Source organism: Schistocerca piceifrons, chromosome 1 (genome assembly GCF_021461385.2).
Source record: "Schistocerca piceifrons isolate TAMUIC-IGC-003096 chromosome 1, iqSchPice1.1, whole genome shotgun sequence".
Taxonomy (NCBI): domain Eukaryota; kingdom Metazoa; phylum Arthropoda; class Insecta; order Orthoptera; family Acrididae; genus Schistocerca; species Schistocerca piceifrons.
The window spans coordinates 227,354,488-227,369,651 of record NC_060138.1 but is presented as its reverse complement, the minus strand read 5'-3'; the positions used below and the strand labels follow the sequence as shown (position 1 = coordinate 227,369,651).

Here is a 15,164-nt window from a genome sequence, read left to right as displayed (position 1 = left end):
GGTGGTACCATATTGTTTTCGCTGTTACATGTTTTGGGTGCTTACCGTAATGGCAGTCAGTGTCCAGGGATCAGCCTCGGTAAGGGCCACCTTGTTTCCGAGTTGGCAACAGGCGCCAACCAGTTGAAGGAAGTGTTCCGGAATTGGTAGTAGCCCGTTTGTATACTGCCGTGCTTCAGCAGGTTGACATCACATCGGTGGTGGTGGGTGGGACAGGAGCGGCAACTGAATATTTGTTTGAGGCTATTAAAGGCCTTGACGACACTATTTGTCTTTTGCAGGAAACGCAGCCAACTGACAGTCAGTTGGATAGGGTGCAGTCACTGATAATGCTTCAGTTCAGACATCACCTTCTTGTCTTAAGGTTCTGGTAGCTGTTTGGTTGTCAACTTCGAACAGTTCCTTCAACTTCGTCATCTTTTGAGGTTTACCTCGGTGCCTTCTTCAGTGTAGGCAAGTCAGGTTGCCAATGGGCATGTTTCCTCTGCATTGTTGAAGTCAGAGAGGATATCTCGCTTCTTTCATTACTGACTTAGTAATGATTTTGAATGGGTCGTCTTGCAGGACTTAGCTCAGTCCCTTTCTGGTGCAGGGATGTTTGGTAGCCAGTGAGCGTGTTCCCTCCGCACAGGGGGGTCCGAGCGAGTGTTTTGCTTGCGGCTGTTCTGATCCATTGTCTTTGCCTTCATTAGGAGCTGCTAGTTATTTCATTTCAGCATGTGACCTCCAGGTTCATGTTTGCACTGGGGAGGTTGAGCTGTGTGTGACTCGTGTTCGTGCCATCTCTTAATAACATCCTGTTTTTTGTTGTACTTCTACCTTGTTATGCTAGTTCCAATTACTTGTGTCACTGAGGTGCTGCTTTACCTGCCTGTAAGAGGCAGCAGCAGCGCTTATCGACGTAAGCTCTGCTGTATTATCTTTGCTGGACTGCTATTACTTTCCAGTCATTGTGTGTCAACCAGTCAGTTGGAACGTACCAGCAGTTAGTTCAGACCCGGCAGTGCTTGAGTTGGCACGTGGCGTAAGTTCAGTCAGGGTGCAGCAACAGTGAGGTCCGGGTCGCCATGACTCGCCCGACGGTTACTGATACACATGATGGGAGTGGTGACGACTTTGGTTGGTTGTCCATCGGTCGTCTTGCTGGACGATGTGTATTTGGCCGGCGATCGCTTATGGGTTGACTGTGTGTGTACCAACTTGTGATTCGTCCCTGTTAGCGTACACTCACTGCCATTAGCTTTGTCTGGTTCTTAGTGCAAGTGTTTGAGAAACTGTGTGTAGCTTGTGTGATTTTGACTGACAAGTTATTTTAAATGTTGTCGACAAACTGGCTCTGAGCAGTCAGTCGGTTGGCATAGAACAGCGAGGAAATCTCCATGCGGCGTGGTTTGGCCGTGCCCGCTGGCGGTCTCTACACAGTGTCGGAGTGTGTTGGGCTGTTCCCATTGCTACGAGGTCCGTGGCACACCGACCCTGGTCACGAAAGTTGAGTCTGGATTTAATTTACCAGCAAGTCAAGACTGTTAACATTGTGTAGTTTGGTTCTCGTTGTTGGCCGTTGGGACATTCCCGCAAGCAACAACGTGTGTTTTTTCGAGTTGGCGAAGGTTTAGCCACCGTCCTGTTGAGTCTAACTGCATTTGGTTATTACGTTCCGGTTCCCTGCCCTGGCCATTGACGTAAATTTAGGCAGTGTCCTTTCCTCACAGTGTTGTCGCTGTCCAGCACGGTTTGGAGTTCGACAGCTTAATGTATGCTTGGTTTTGGGCATCCATGACTCTTACGTTTGCATTGAAATTCCGGTTGTGTGCTGGTCGAGTGGAGCGCAAGGTACCTTGTAGGTGGGTCCGTTTCCTGTCTGTTGGTTGTGTTGTCGTTGGATCGAGTATGGCTGGACCTACTGCCTGTCTCACCTAAGTGAAGGTTAGTATTTCAAGTGCTGGCCGAACTCCGAAACTTCTGAGTACCGTTAGCTACACAACCATTTCTTATTTTCTGTTGTGTGTTTTTGTATGGCTCATATCCGATGGTTTTGAATTGAAGTTGAATTGTTTTTAGTGGTGTTTTAAGTTATGGTCCTTCAGCCGTTTTAAAATTGAAAAATTCCTTGCTTGTCAAGTGTTAGACTGCTTGGGGCCTTCAGCCTAGATTAAGATGAGGCTTTTTTGTTTAAATTTATTTTACCTTGAGTTTTATGTCATGAGACCATCAGCCATTTTTAAATTAAGGATCTTTGTTTTTCGAGCATCAGACTGTTTGGGGCCATCAGCCTAATTGAAGATAAGGCCTTCTGCCTTGTGTTGTTTTTATTTAATTTTACCTTGGGTCATAAATCATCGGCCTTCAGCCGTCCTTAAATTAAGGTTGATTTTCGAGTGTTGGATTTTGGGGCCTTCAGCCAAATAATGTTGTTGTTGTTGTTGTGGTCTTCAGTCCTGAGACTGGTTTGATGCAGCTCTCCATGCTACTCTATCCTGTGCAAGCTTCTTCATCTCCCAGTACCTACTGCAGCCTACATCCTTCTGAATCTCCTTAGTGTATTCATCTCTTGGTCTCCCTCTACGATTCTTACCCTCCACGCTGCCCTCCAATACTAAATTGGTGATCCCTCGATGTCTCAAAACATATCCTACCAACCGATCCCTTCTTCTAGTCAAGTTGTGCCACAAGCTCCTCTTCTCCCCAATTCTATTCAATACCTCCTCATTATTATGTGATCTACTCATCTAATCTTCAGCATTCTTCTGTAGCACCACATTTCAAAAGCTTCTATTCTCTTCTTGTCTAAACTATTTATCGTCCACGTTTCACTTCCATACATGGCTACACTCCATACAAATACTTTCAGAATCGACTTCCTGATATTTAAATCTATTCTCGATGTTAACAAATTTTTCTTCTTCAGAAACACTTTCCTTGCCATTGCCAGTCTACATTTTATATCCTCTCTACTTCAACCATCGTCAGTTATTTTGCTCCCCAAATAGCAAAACTCCTTTACTACTTTAAGTGTCTCATTTCGTAATCTAATTCCCTCAGCATCACCCGACTTAATTCGACTACATTCCATTATCCTCGTTTTGCTTTTGTTGATGTTCATCTTGTACCCTCCTTTCAAGACACTGTCCATTCTATTCAGCTGCTCTTTCATGTCCTTTGCTGTCTCTGACAGAATTACAATGTCATCGGCGAACCTCAAAGTTTCCTTGCTTGCTCAATATACAGACTGAATAACATCGGGGAGAGGCTACAACCCTGTGTCACTCCCTTCCCAACCACTGCTTCCCTTTCATGTCCCTCGACTCTTATAACTGCCATCTGCTTTCTGTACAAATTGTAAATAGCCTCTCGCTCCCTGTATTTTACCCCTGCCACCTTCAGAATTTGAAAGAGAGTATTCCAATCAACATTGTCAAAAGCTTTCTCTAAGTCTACAAATGCTACAAGCGTAGGTTTGCCTTTCCTTAACCTTTCTTCTAAGATAAGTCGTAGGGTCAGTATTGTCTCACGTGTTCCAACATTTCTATGGTATCTAAACTGATCTTCCGCGAGGTCGGTTTCTATCAGTTTTTCCATTCGTCTGTAAAGAATTCGCGTTAGTATTTTGGTCGCCCTTGTATAGACCCTCTATATACTCCTTCCACCTTTCTGCTTTCCATTCTTTGCTTAGAACTGGGTTTCCATCAAAGCTCTTGATATTCATGCAAGTGGTTCTCCTTTCTCCAAATGTCTCTTTAATTTTCCTGTAAGCAGTATCTATGTTACCCCTAGTGAGATAAGCCTCTACATCCTTACATTTGTCCTCTAGCCATCCCTGCTTAGCCATTTTGCACTTCCTGTCGATCTCATTTTTGAGACCTTTGTATTTCCTTTTTGCCTGCTTCATTTACTGCATTTTTATATTTTCTCCTTTCATCAATTAAATACAATATTTCTTCTGTTATGCAAGGGTTTCTACTAGCCCTCATATTTTTACCTATTTGATCCTCTGCTGCCTTCACTATTTCATCCCTCAAAGCTACCCATTCTTCTTCTACTGTATTCCTTTCCCCCATTACTGTCAATTGTTCCCTTATCCTCTCCCTGAAACTCTGTACAACCTCTGGTTTAGTCAGTTTATCCAGGTCCCATCTCCTTAAATTTCCACCTTTTTGCAGTTTCTTCACTTTTAGTCTACAGTTCATAACCAATAGATTGTGGTCAGAGTCCACATCTGCCGCTGGAAATGTCTTACAATTTAAAGCCTGGTTCCTAAATCTCTGTCTTACCATTATATAATCTATCTGATACCTATTAGTATCTCCAGGGTTCTTCCATGTATACAACCTTCTTTCATGATTCTTGAACCAAGTGTTAGCTATGATTAAGTTATGCTCTGTGCAAAATTCTACCAGGCGGCTTCCTCTTTCATTTCTTAGCCCCAATCCATATTCACCTACTATGTTTCCTTCTCTCTCTTTTCCTACCGACGAATTCCAGTCACCCATGACTATTAAATTTTCGTCACCCTTCACTACCTGAATAATTTCTTTTATCTCGTCATACATTTCATCAATTTCTTCGTCATCTGCAGAGATAGTTGGCACATAAACTTGTACTACTGCAGTAGACGTGGGCTTCGTATCTATCTTGGCCACAATAATGCGTTCACTATGTTGTTTCTAGTAGCTTACCCGCATGCCTATTTTTTTATTCATTATTATACCTACTCCTGCATTACCTCTATTTGATTTTGTATTTATAACCCTGTATTCACCTGACCAAATGTCTTGTTCCTCCTGCCACCGAACTTCACTAATTCCCACTATATCTAACTTTAACCTATCCATTTCCCTTTTTAAATTTTCTAACCTACCTGCCCGATTAAGGGATCTGACATTCCACGCTCCGATCCGTAGAACGCCAGTTTTCTTTCTCCTGATAATGACATCCCCTTGAGTAGTCCCCGCCCGGAGATCCGAATGGGGGACTATTTCACCTCCGGAATATTTTACCCAAGAGGATGCCATCCCCCATTTAATCATACAGTAAAGCTGCATGCCCTCGGGAAAAATTACGGCTGTAGTATCCCTTTGCTTTCAGCCGTTCGCAGTACCATAACAGCAAGGCCATTTTGGTTAGTGTTACAAGGCCAGAATAGTCAATCATCCACTGTTGCCCCTGCACCTACTAAAAAGGCTACTTCAGGAACCATACGTTTGTCTGGCCTCTCAACAGATACCCCTCCGTTGTGGTTGCACCTACGGTACGGCTGTCTGCTGTCTGTATCGCTGAGGCACGCAAGCCTAGGTCCATGGTTCAAGGGGGGGGGGGGGACAAATAATAGATCTTACTTAACGTGAGGCCTTATTGTTTTCGGCGTCTGAATTTTGATTTAATGGCTTTCAGCCATTTTTTTTTTAAATTAAAGTGGTTGTGCGCTTAAGGCATAAGATAGTGTGGCGTATTCAGCGTATTTGTACTGTAATGTTTGGTCAAATAAATAAAGTTATGTGTTCGAGTGTAACTGACAGCCACTCATTTTGATCCTTTTCCACAATTCCAACTACCTTTCCTATGTTGCGGGTTTAGCAGGGCGTTTCAGTTATCTCCACAAACATGCGTTTAACTCCCTTTGTTCCGCTCTCTGCAGAACGGCCTATTTGTTGTCACTATCTACCAATTATTGACAGGTTTTAACATGAAATTTCGTATCCTGTTTACAAAATATTGACTTTCATTTTACTTCTGCGACGTCCGAGTTAACTCTTCACGATAGTATTGTAGCTATTTTATCTCCTGGATCGCTGTATCAATCCTATCCTTAGTTCAATGAACGACTGAGCATTCCGAATGTCCCCATGGTACATAACACACGTTTTCGCGTCCCGTGTAAAACGTAACTTGACGAATTGCAACAACTGTTTGTCCGCCCAGCAACCCATATTTGCAGCTGTCAAAGGGTTATCTACAAACGGTAAAACATCCTCACCTGTCTTTCCTTAAAAATGACCAAGTTTATGAAACCGTGCTATAACTTGCAAGGAAACAACAGCGCAAACAAAGAGGATCAACACAAGGACTCTTAACTGCAACGCTACCGTAATACAACTTGCTACAACTCAGTTTACCAAGATGTTGCCAGTGATTGGCAGTCTGCGCATTCCAGAACGAAGCAAGTGGACTTTGAGTTATGCCAGTTATTCACAATAAATTACATGTCCCATTATAATAGGGCACACTCCAGTATATGTTCCTTTCAAAATTCACTTTACGCACCCTCAAATCATCATCTGAGTCTAATGTTGTTAATTGCACTCGAGAACTACACGAAAATTTAGTTTCACCCTTTATTTCGACACTCTGACTGATTTGATGCTCCTCACGTGTTGACACCTTTTCATCTCAGAGTGACAATTTTGCTACCTTTGTCCTCAGTTGTTTGCTGGATGTATTCCTCTACAGTTTCTATTACCCTCTGCAACTCCCTCTAGAACCCTAGAAGCTACACCTGATGTGTTAACAGATGTTTATCATCCTGTTCCTTCTTCCTGTCAGTGTTTTCCATATGTTCCTCTTCTCACCGCTTCTGCGAGAAGCTCCTCATTCCTTACCTCCTCATTTCACCTAACTTTCAACAATATTCTGTAGCTCTAGTATTCTAATTCGTCGATACTCTTTTTTTCTGGTTTTCCCACAGTCCATGCTTCACTACTGCATAATACTGTGCTCCGAATTCTCAGAAATTTCTTCCTCACATTAAGGCTTTTGCTTGATACTAGTGGACTCCTCTTGGCTGGGAATGCCATATTTCCTAGTCTGATTTTCATGTCCTCCGTGCTCCACCCCACATGGGTTATTTTGCTGCCAAGGTAGCAAAATTCCGTAACTTCATCTACTTCGTGATCAGCAATTCTGATGTTAGGTTTCTCGCTGCTCTCATTTCTGCTATTTCTCGCTACTTCCGCCTTTCTTCGATTTAATCTCGAACCATATTCTGTACTCATTAGAGCGCTCGTTCCACTCAGAAGATCCTGTAATTCACGGATAGTAACAAAGTAATTAAAGGAATCTTACCATAGATAACCTTTCATCTCTCTGCGACTATCAGGGTACAAACAGATCCGAGTTTAGTCCGTAAGCAACACACGATGCAATCCTGGAAATTCCATTGAGCATGATTTCTTGTCCATCTACAACAGTGTCCATCTGCAACAGCATTCATGGTGCTGTGGTATCCGTCGAGGCACTCCTCATTGTCGCCATGAATGGGGATTCGCATCATGTATTTGTTTCCTATCATTTCATGCGATACATGGCGTCCTGTAGCCTATTTGAACGGGGAATTCAGTTGTAGAGCAGTTAGCCAAGATTCCTTTGTCTCAAAAGTCGTAGATACAGCACAGTCAAAAAAATGTTCAAATGTCTTTGAAATCTTATAGGACTTGACTGATAAGGTCATCAGTCCCTAAGATTACACACTACTTAACCTAAATTATCCTAAGGACAAACACACACACCCATGCCCGAGGGAGGACTCGAACCTCCGCCGGGACCAGCCGCACAGTCCACGACTGCAGCGCCCAAGACCGCTCGGCTATCCCGCGCGGCCAGCACAGTCAGTGCACCTTTCGAACGACCTGTGGGTGACAGTTCTCACCGCTATCTGTCAATTGGAATGGATTCCACGTCCGCACCACACGACTTTGACTCCGATACACACGTCGATCAACTTCCCTGGTTGCAGCCTTCTGTGCATAACGTGGTGATGCAAACTCGACCATTGGTCCTGAGTGGCCTTCGTGGCATGAGGCATGTTCACACTGCTGTCTCATAGACATCTCAAATGCGTCCCTACTGGTGCTCTACTTTCAACTGAAATGATGCACTCAATAAGAGTGCGGCGCTCTACACGCAGGGAGCGCTCTTGGTAACTGTGTGTACGTTTACAGACAACGTTATGGAAGACCTTCGGATCGATTCAGGAAGAATCACAGTAGCAACACATACATACGACATGTCGGGGAGATTCAAAAATTTTGTTGGTGTGTGTTGAACTATATGTTGGACTGAAGATCTGTGCCACTACACAGCATTTGAAGGAGTCACAAGTAGGAAAGATAATTTCTCTGTACTCACTCTACTGTGCTGATGATGCTATACATCGACCCACGACATTGCTCCGAGTTGCTAGTCGCATCTGATACAAGACGTAGCGGGGTCAAGTTGCCTCAACTGCTTATTGGTCTCACTGCAGGACGTTGCGGAACAGTTGAGAGGGCAGCAGTTATGTAGAATCAGGTGGTCGACCATCGTAGAATCTCAGAAGCAGAGATAAAATGTAAATCTGTTTATTTACCATAAGCGATAAAGCAATTGAAGACGCCGTATTATTGCGTTCAAAGCCCGGTGGCGTGGTTTGGTCCTGGATGGTGGTGTCTGCTAGCGCAGCACATTGTGGTAAAAAGCGGCCAGTGGAACAGAGTCGGCAACAGGAGAGGCGGCAGCAGAAGAAACGACGTCGGCATCTCGGCGAGTGTAAAGCTGAATCAGACCTGGACAGGCAGCAGGCAAGCTTTAGCTGCAAGCTCCGTTGTAAGCTGGTCGCCTCGTTAGCACAAATGCGCAATCATGTAACAGTCTGTATTGGGCTCGGTACAGATAGCATCGAAAAGTGGTGACGAACCAAGGACTCTCGACGTAGTAGGCAGCATCAGTGCACCGCGGATGCAAGGCTTTGGTAGCAGAGGGTGTACGTACAGAACAGGTGGTGGTGTGGCGGGAGTCTGGTACGGATGGCACCTGAGCCCAGGCTGCAAACCACGGTCTCCTGGACGAGCGCCCTGTTAATGTCAACCAGTAGATGGCTCCCAGATGGAATGTACCAGGTTGTTCCTCGCAGCATCAGGTCTAGGCACAGACCGTAGACCAACAGCTGGTGGAGGCAGCGTCAAGTAACAGGTATGTAGGAAGACCGACATCAGGTCGACGACGGGAGTAGAGTACTCGGTGCTGCCTTCGTGCGATGACAGATACAGCATAGCTGGAGAGGGCAGGCCCCAGAAGAGACCCACCACCAGGCTCAGACGTAGTGTAATCCAGGTCACCACTGCGACGATCTGGCCCTCGTATTATGCTGCGTCGACAGTGTTCTAGCCTCAGCAGCAGGCAGTGGAGCTATGCGTGTGGCAACCAGACTCGCCTCAGAGACAGATTGGCCTCTTCGAGATTCTGGTCGAGGAATGTGGTGACAGTTTTCAGCACACTTGGCTACAGGATCTGAAAGGCAGTGGCGCAACAGAACTATGCGAGATGCAGCTAAAAGAAGAAGGGAGATTGGGTTTGACGTCCCGTCGACATTGAGGACATTCGAGATCGAGCACAAACTCTGAATGTGTCAAAAATGGGCAAGGAAATCGACCGTGTCCTTTCAAAGAAACCATCACAGCGTTTTCCCGGAGAGATGTAGAGAAATCATGGAAAACCTAAATCTGGATGGCCGGAAGTGGAACGGTCCGTGCAACTCCTCACGTCGGACGTTCGAGTCCTCACTCGGGCATGGGTGCGTGTGTTGTCCATAGAGTAAATTAGTTTAAGTTAGATTAAGTAGTGTGTAGGCTTAGCGACCGATGACCTCAGCAGTTTGGTCCCATAAGACCTTACCACAAATTTCCAAATTTTTCCGGGCGCGGGTATGAACCATAGTCCTTCCCAGTACAAGTCCAGTGTGCTAACTACTGCGCTACCTCGTTCGGTGAGATGCAGCTATGCATTCTTTTTTTCAAAGCTCAACTTGTAAAATTTTTTATTGATACAGTTCCAAATGAGATTCGCTTTTTAACCGTAGAAGAGCCTAGGTGACACTCAGTGTCTCTCCATGTCTTTGCCAAATCTCTCCCACCACCGCCTGTACATCTTCTAGTATTGGCGCCCCTTAAAAGGCTAGATATGTTAGGTCTGATGAACGTAGTGGTCGTGATATTGGACCGTCGCTACTAATCCATCTGTCCGAAAACGCTTCATCCAAGAACCAGCGAACAAATAACACAGAGTGTTGAGGTACAGTATCTTGTTGGAACACTACCCATGACTGCAGTACCTGTAGCCGACATGCAACGTAAAGTTCCAACATGTTCACGTAAACTCTTGTAATGATGGCTTGAGAGAAAAATAATAGCCCAAAAATTGTGTTGTGCATTATACACCACAGTACATTCAGTTTCTGACTGTCTTATTTGCTACATTACAATACGTGGATTCTCCAACACCCGATTCGGACATTATGTCTGCTTACTTTACCGGAGACGCGAAAACTCCCTTCATCGAAAAAAAGAAACTTTATTAAGGCAGTCATTATCCGCATCGATTCGTTCCAGCGTGTTGTTAGTGAACCCAGCAAGTGTGGCCCTCTCATGTTGTCCAAAGCTTGCAGGAGTATGTGTGCACGGAAATACAGCCGTTTGCGTAAAATCTTCACAACTGTGCTCTGTGGTATGACTGTTTCTCTGGAAAACAGTGCGTCTATTTCCGCGGACTGCGTTGAAACTCTGAAAGCATTGTATCAACATCGTCGTCCGTCACTCCAGGTCTGCCACTTCTTGCCTTGTCGCCATCATTGCCAGACTCTTTAAGCTAATTATTCCATCGTTTAACGATCTGGATCTGGTGGATCTCGACCATAAGCACTTTAGAACTATTGCTGAACTGCATTAGGCGACCGTGTTTCGTGAAACCACAAAACACATCACGCTTTCTCCTGCTTATACGCCATTGTGACAGCAGCACTTCTAAATTACGTGCTTCGAAGTAATTCCTCCGAATTTTTCGTGTGAAAATTCTCAAACCTTTTTAAATACGACACACGTTATCAACATTCTAAATGTTCATTCTTCATGTCTACATATTCATTTCTCAACAGTCACCCCAGCGAAGAACACATTTCTCCCAGCAAGAGACCAGGCTGTTGATACCGTCACTGAAGAATGGATTTGTTGACGGAGCCACAACCTCACTTGTGGTTGCACCGCGTCATCAATATAAAGTGACTTCCTCGAAGTTTTGGAAACAGATGGAAATCGGAATGGGGCCGAGTTGGGACTGTATGCTCGATGACAGCGAACCCAAGGCATCGGATTGTTGCAGATGTCGCAGCGCTCGTGTGTGGTCCGGCATTGTAATGCTGAAAAAAAAAGAGTGGTCCGTGTGTGGACGAACTCTTAGAATTCGAAACTCGGTTACAGCACGCCGTTTCTCACGCACTGGCATAGTAACGTCACACGTTCGGAGCCCTCTAGCAGTAGAGGGCTGCAGATATGTAAATACGAAGAATAGAGTTGTACAACGTTAATAACGTTTGTTGTATTTAAAAAGCTGTAAGAGCTTCCACGTAAAAAAATCGGAGGAGCTATTCGGCATGCCCTGGTATGCTACCTATAACAGGAGAGAGAGATAAATCAGAACCGTTCAAAGAATCCACTCCACACGGGGTAGCCGCACTGTCTTGGGTGCCTTATCACGGTTCGCGCGGCTCCCCCCGTCGGAGGTTCGAGTCCTCCCTCAGGCATGGGTGTGTGTGTTGTCCGTAGCGTAAGTTACAGTTAGATTAAGCAGTTTGTAAGCCTCCGGACCGATGACCTTAGCAGTTTCGTCCCATAGGAACTTATCACCAAAAGAATACACAAAATTGCTTATAAGCTACCAGATGCAACAAACCACGTAACTGTACCTAGCATAGTGCCTTAGAGATACCTTTTTGCACTTATGGAAAGACAATATGCTCAACCTGTATAATGGTAGACGCCAACTAAGCCACATTTTAAGTTTATTCGGATTACTGAATCTCCACCCTACAGACGAATTGCGGTTGGCAGTAGTTGAACATTGGATCTGAAGAGCACCTGTGACAAAAAAACTGATAATCCTTTATTTTTTTGTCGTAGGTTTCTCTGACAATGTTGATTTATTCTGTAATACAAATACATTTATTTCACACATTCAATTTATGGCAATAGTTCTACGTGTAGGTATGTAAGCAGTTCGAGAGTTACGTAAAAACTGGGCTTGGACACGGTAAAATTAAAGTTCAAATTGACCGTCCAGTAATTCTAATTTACGTTTTCTGCAGCTACCCTAAACGGATTAGAACAGAGTCCTTTGTGGCTTCTTTCAAAATAACACAGATCATTATTTTATCGCATGCGTGTTGACTCCGTGCTAGAATGTCGTATCTAACGATTTCATTGCCGACGTTAAATTTTCCTTTCGTTGTCCTATCCCATAAGGCTAGAGTAAAAACATGGAGCAGCTGGATGAGGTTATTACGCTGCGCGGGAAAAAAAATGCAACACGCTAAAGCACTATGCTCAGTGGAACCCCAGTATGATACAATACTGGCCATTAAAATTGCTAAACCAAGAAGATATGCAGACGATAAACGGGTATTCATTGGACAAATATATTATACTAGAACTGACATGTGATTACATTTTCAGGCAGTTTGGGTGCATAGATCCTGAGAAATCAGTACGCAGAACAACCACCTCTGGCCGTAATAACGGCCTTGATACGCCTGGGCATTGAGTCAAACGGAGATTGGATGGCGTGTACAGGTACAGCTGCCCATGCAACTTCAACACGATACCACATTCATCAAGAGTAGTGACTGGCGTATTGTGACGAGCCAGTTGCTCGGCCACCATTGACCAATTGGTGAGACATCTGGAGAATGTGCTGGCCAGGTCAGCAGTCGAACATTTTCTGTATCCAGAAAGGCCCGTACAGGACCTGCAACATGCGGTCGTGCATTATCCTGCTGAAATGTAGGGTTTCTCAGGGATCGATTGATGGGTAGAGTCACGGGTCGTAACACATCTGAAATGTAACGTCTACTGTTCAACGTGCCGTCAATGTGAACAAGAGGTGACCGAGACGTGTAACCAATGGCACCCCGTAGTATCACGCCGGGTGATAAGCCAGTATGGCGATGACGAATACACGCCTCCAATGTGCGTTCACCGCGATGTCGCCAAACACGGATGCGACCATCATGATGCTGTAAACAGGACCTGGATTCATCCTAAAAAATGACATTCTGCCATTCGTGCACCCAGGTTCGTCGTTGAGTACACCATCACAGGCGCTCCTGTCTGTGATGCAGCGTCAAGGGTAACCGCAGCCATGGTCTCCGAGCTGATAGTCCATGCTGCTGAAAACGTTGTCGAACTGTTCGTGCAGATGGTTGATGACTCGGGGATCGAGACGTGGTTGCACGATCCGTTACAGCCTTGTGGATAAGATGCCTGTCACCTCGACTGCTAGTGATACGAGGCTGTTGGGATCCAGCACGGCGTTCCGTATTACCCTCCTGAACCCACCGATTCCATATTCTGCTAACAGTCATTGGATCTCAACCAACGCGAGCAGCAATGTCGCGATACGATAAACCGCAATCGCGATAAGCTACAATCCGACCTTTATCAAAGTCGGAGACGCGATGGTACGCATTTCTCCTCCTTACACGAGGCATTACAACAACGTTTCACCAGGCGACGCCGGTCAACTGCTGTTTGTGTATGAGAAATCGGTTGGAAACTTTCCTCATGTCAGCACGTTGTAGGTGTCGCCACCGGCGCCAGCCTTGTATGAATACTCTGAAAAGCTAATCATTTGCATATCACAGCATCTTCTTCCTGTCGGTTAAATTTCGCGTCTGTAGCACGTCATCTTCGTGGTGTAGCAATTTTAATGGCCAGCAGCGTACGTCAAAGGCGTAGGGAAAAGACGTATAAAAAAGCGAGCCCGAGGCTGAAATGGGAGGGGGGAGGGGGAGGGGCGCTCATTGTGTTGTGCGTCTAGAACCGGAGAGAATGACGATTGTTTAAGTTGCAGGTAAACCACGACGACCATCTAGTGATGGATATTGGCGATCAATCGGCCCGCTGAAGCTACCTCCAACCTTTGCTCCACGGATCCGTCATAGCTGTGCCGGCGCGGGCCGCACCTTGGAACTGCAGCGGCATGACGGGCGAGAGGTCTGCTGGACTCCGCTCTCTGGGTGGCATCGTCCGGCGGACTGCAAGCTGGGTGGGGCAGAGCCGCAAACTCGCGGCTTCCCATATGCGGAGCTGTGTGCGGTCACTGACCGAGCTGCCCTGGGCGGATGGCCGGAGCTGCTAAGGCTCACTACAGTGACAGCGGTCGGTTGTTTCCCTTCGGCGCCCTACATGGGTTCCACGAGTTGCGTTTGAGGGAGCAGCCAGCCGTGGCCCGGGCTACCGGCGCAGCCAACACACGCGGCGGTCACTTAGCCGCGACGTGAGTGGTAGCGCTACGTCTGCAAGGCTGGGGGGTCGGAAGCCGGCGCTGCAGATTCCGGCAGTCGCGATTAGCGTTGACCCACGCTCACCTGCGCAGCACCTCACCAGGATCAGTGGAAGGCCCACTGAGTGCCTTCGATGCAGTAAAGTCAATGACACACTTGCCGGAGTTTCTCTGCCCGCTTCGCCGTTAGTCACCCCTCTCTTCCAAACCATACCTCTCGGTCGCTCTGACATATGACAACAGCAGATCAGGTTGTCATTCAGTACCTTTATGAGGGGCGTACACTGTACGACTTCTTGGGAGCCCTTTACTGCGACACGTGTTTCATTTGGTCTGCATTTATTATCATATGCTCCTACAATGATGAACTGTCACATCACTTGTCAATAAAAGGGGCGGCATTTATTCCGGCAGTGTATTAAGCGATAGAGGGAAGGAAGTTGGAATGGTTCAAATGGTTCAAATGGCTCTGAGCACTATGGGACTCAACTGCTGTGGTCATCACTTCCCTAGAACTTAGAACTACTTAAACCTAACTAACCTAAGGACATCACACACATCCATGCCCGAGGCAGGATTCGAACCTGCGACCGCAGCGGTCGTGCGGTTCCAGACTGTAGCGCCTTTAACCGCTCGGCCACCTCGGGCGGCTTGGAATGGTTCTGGGAAAATGCAGTATATCTGTAAAGGCAATCCAGTACAAGAAGCCTGAGTGACTAATTCAAGAGCATTGTTCCAGTGTCTGGAGTCGTTACTCAGTAGCCATCACGACAGGCGTCGAACTAATTTAGAAGCATACTCAGGGTATGATTGTAACAGGTCGGTGTAGCCCATGCAAGAATGTAACAGAAATGCTACAGGAA

General features: G+C 46.0%; 1 non-coding gene across 1 annotated transcript; it reads right to left on the bottom strand.

Annotated features, from left to right (window-relative positions):
* Positions 1 to 14,864: 14,864 nt before the first annotated feature.
* On the bottom strand, positions 14,865 to 14,949 carry Trnas-gga. The gene is given in 2 exon segments: positions 14,865 to 14,899; positions 14,909 to 14,949. It is a non-coding gene; the product is annotated as a tRNA-Ser (tRNA).
* Between the last annotated feature and the right edge of the window lie 215 nt (positions 14,950 to 15,164).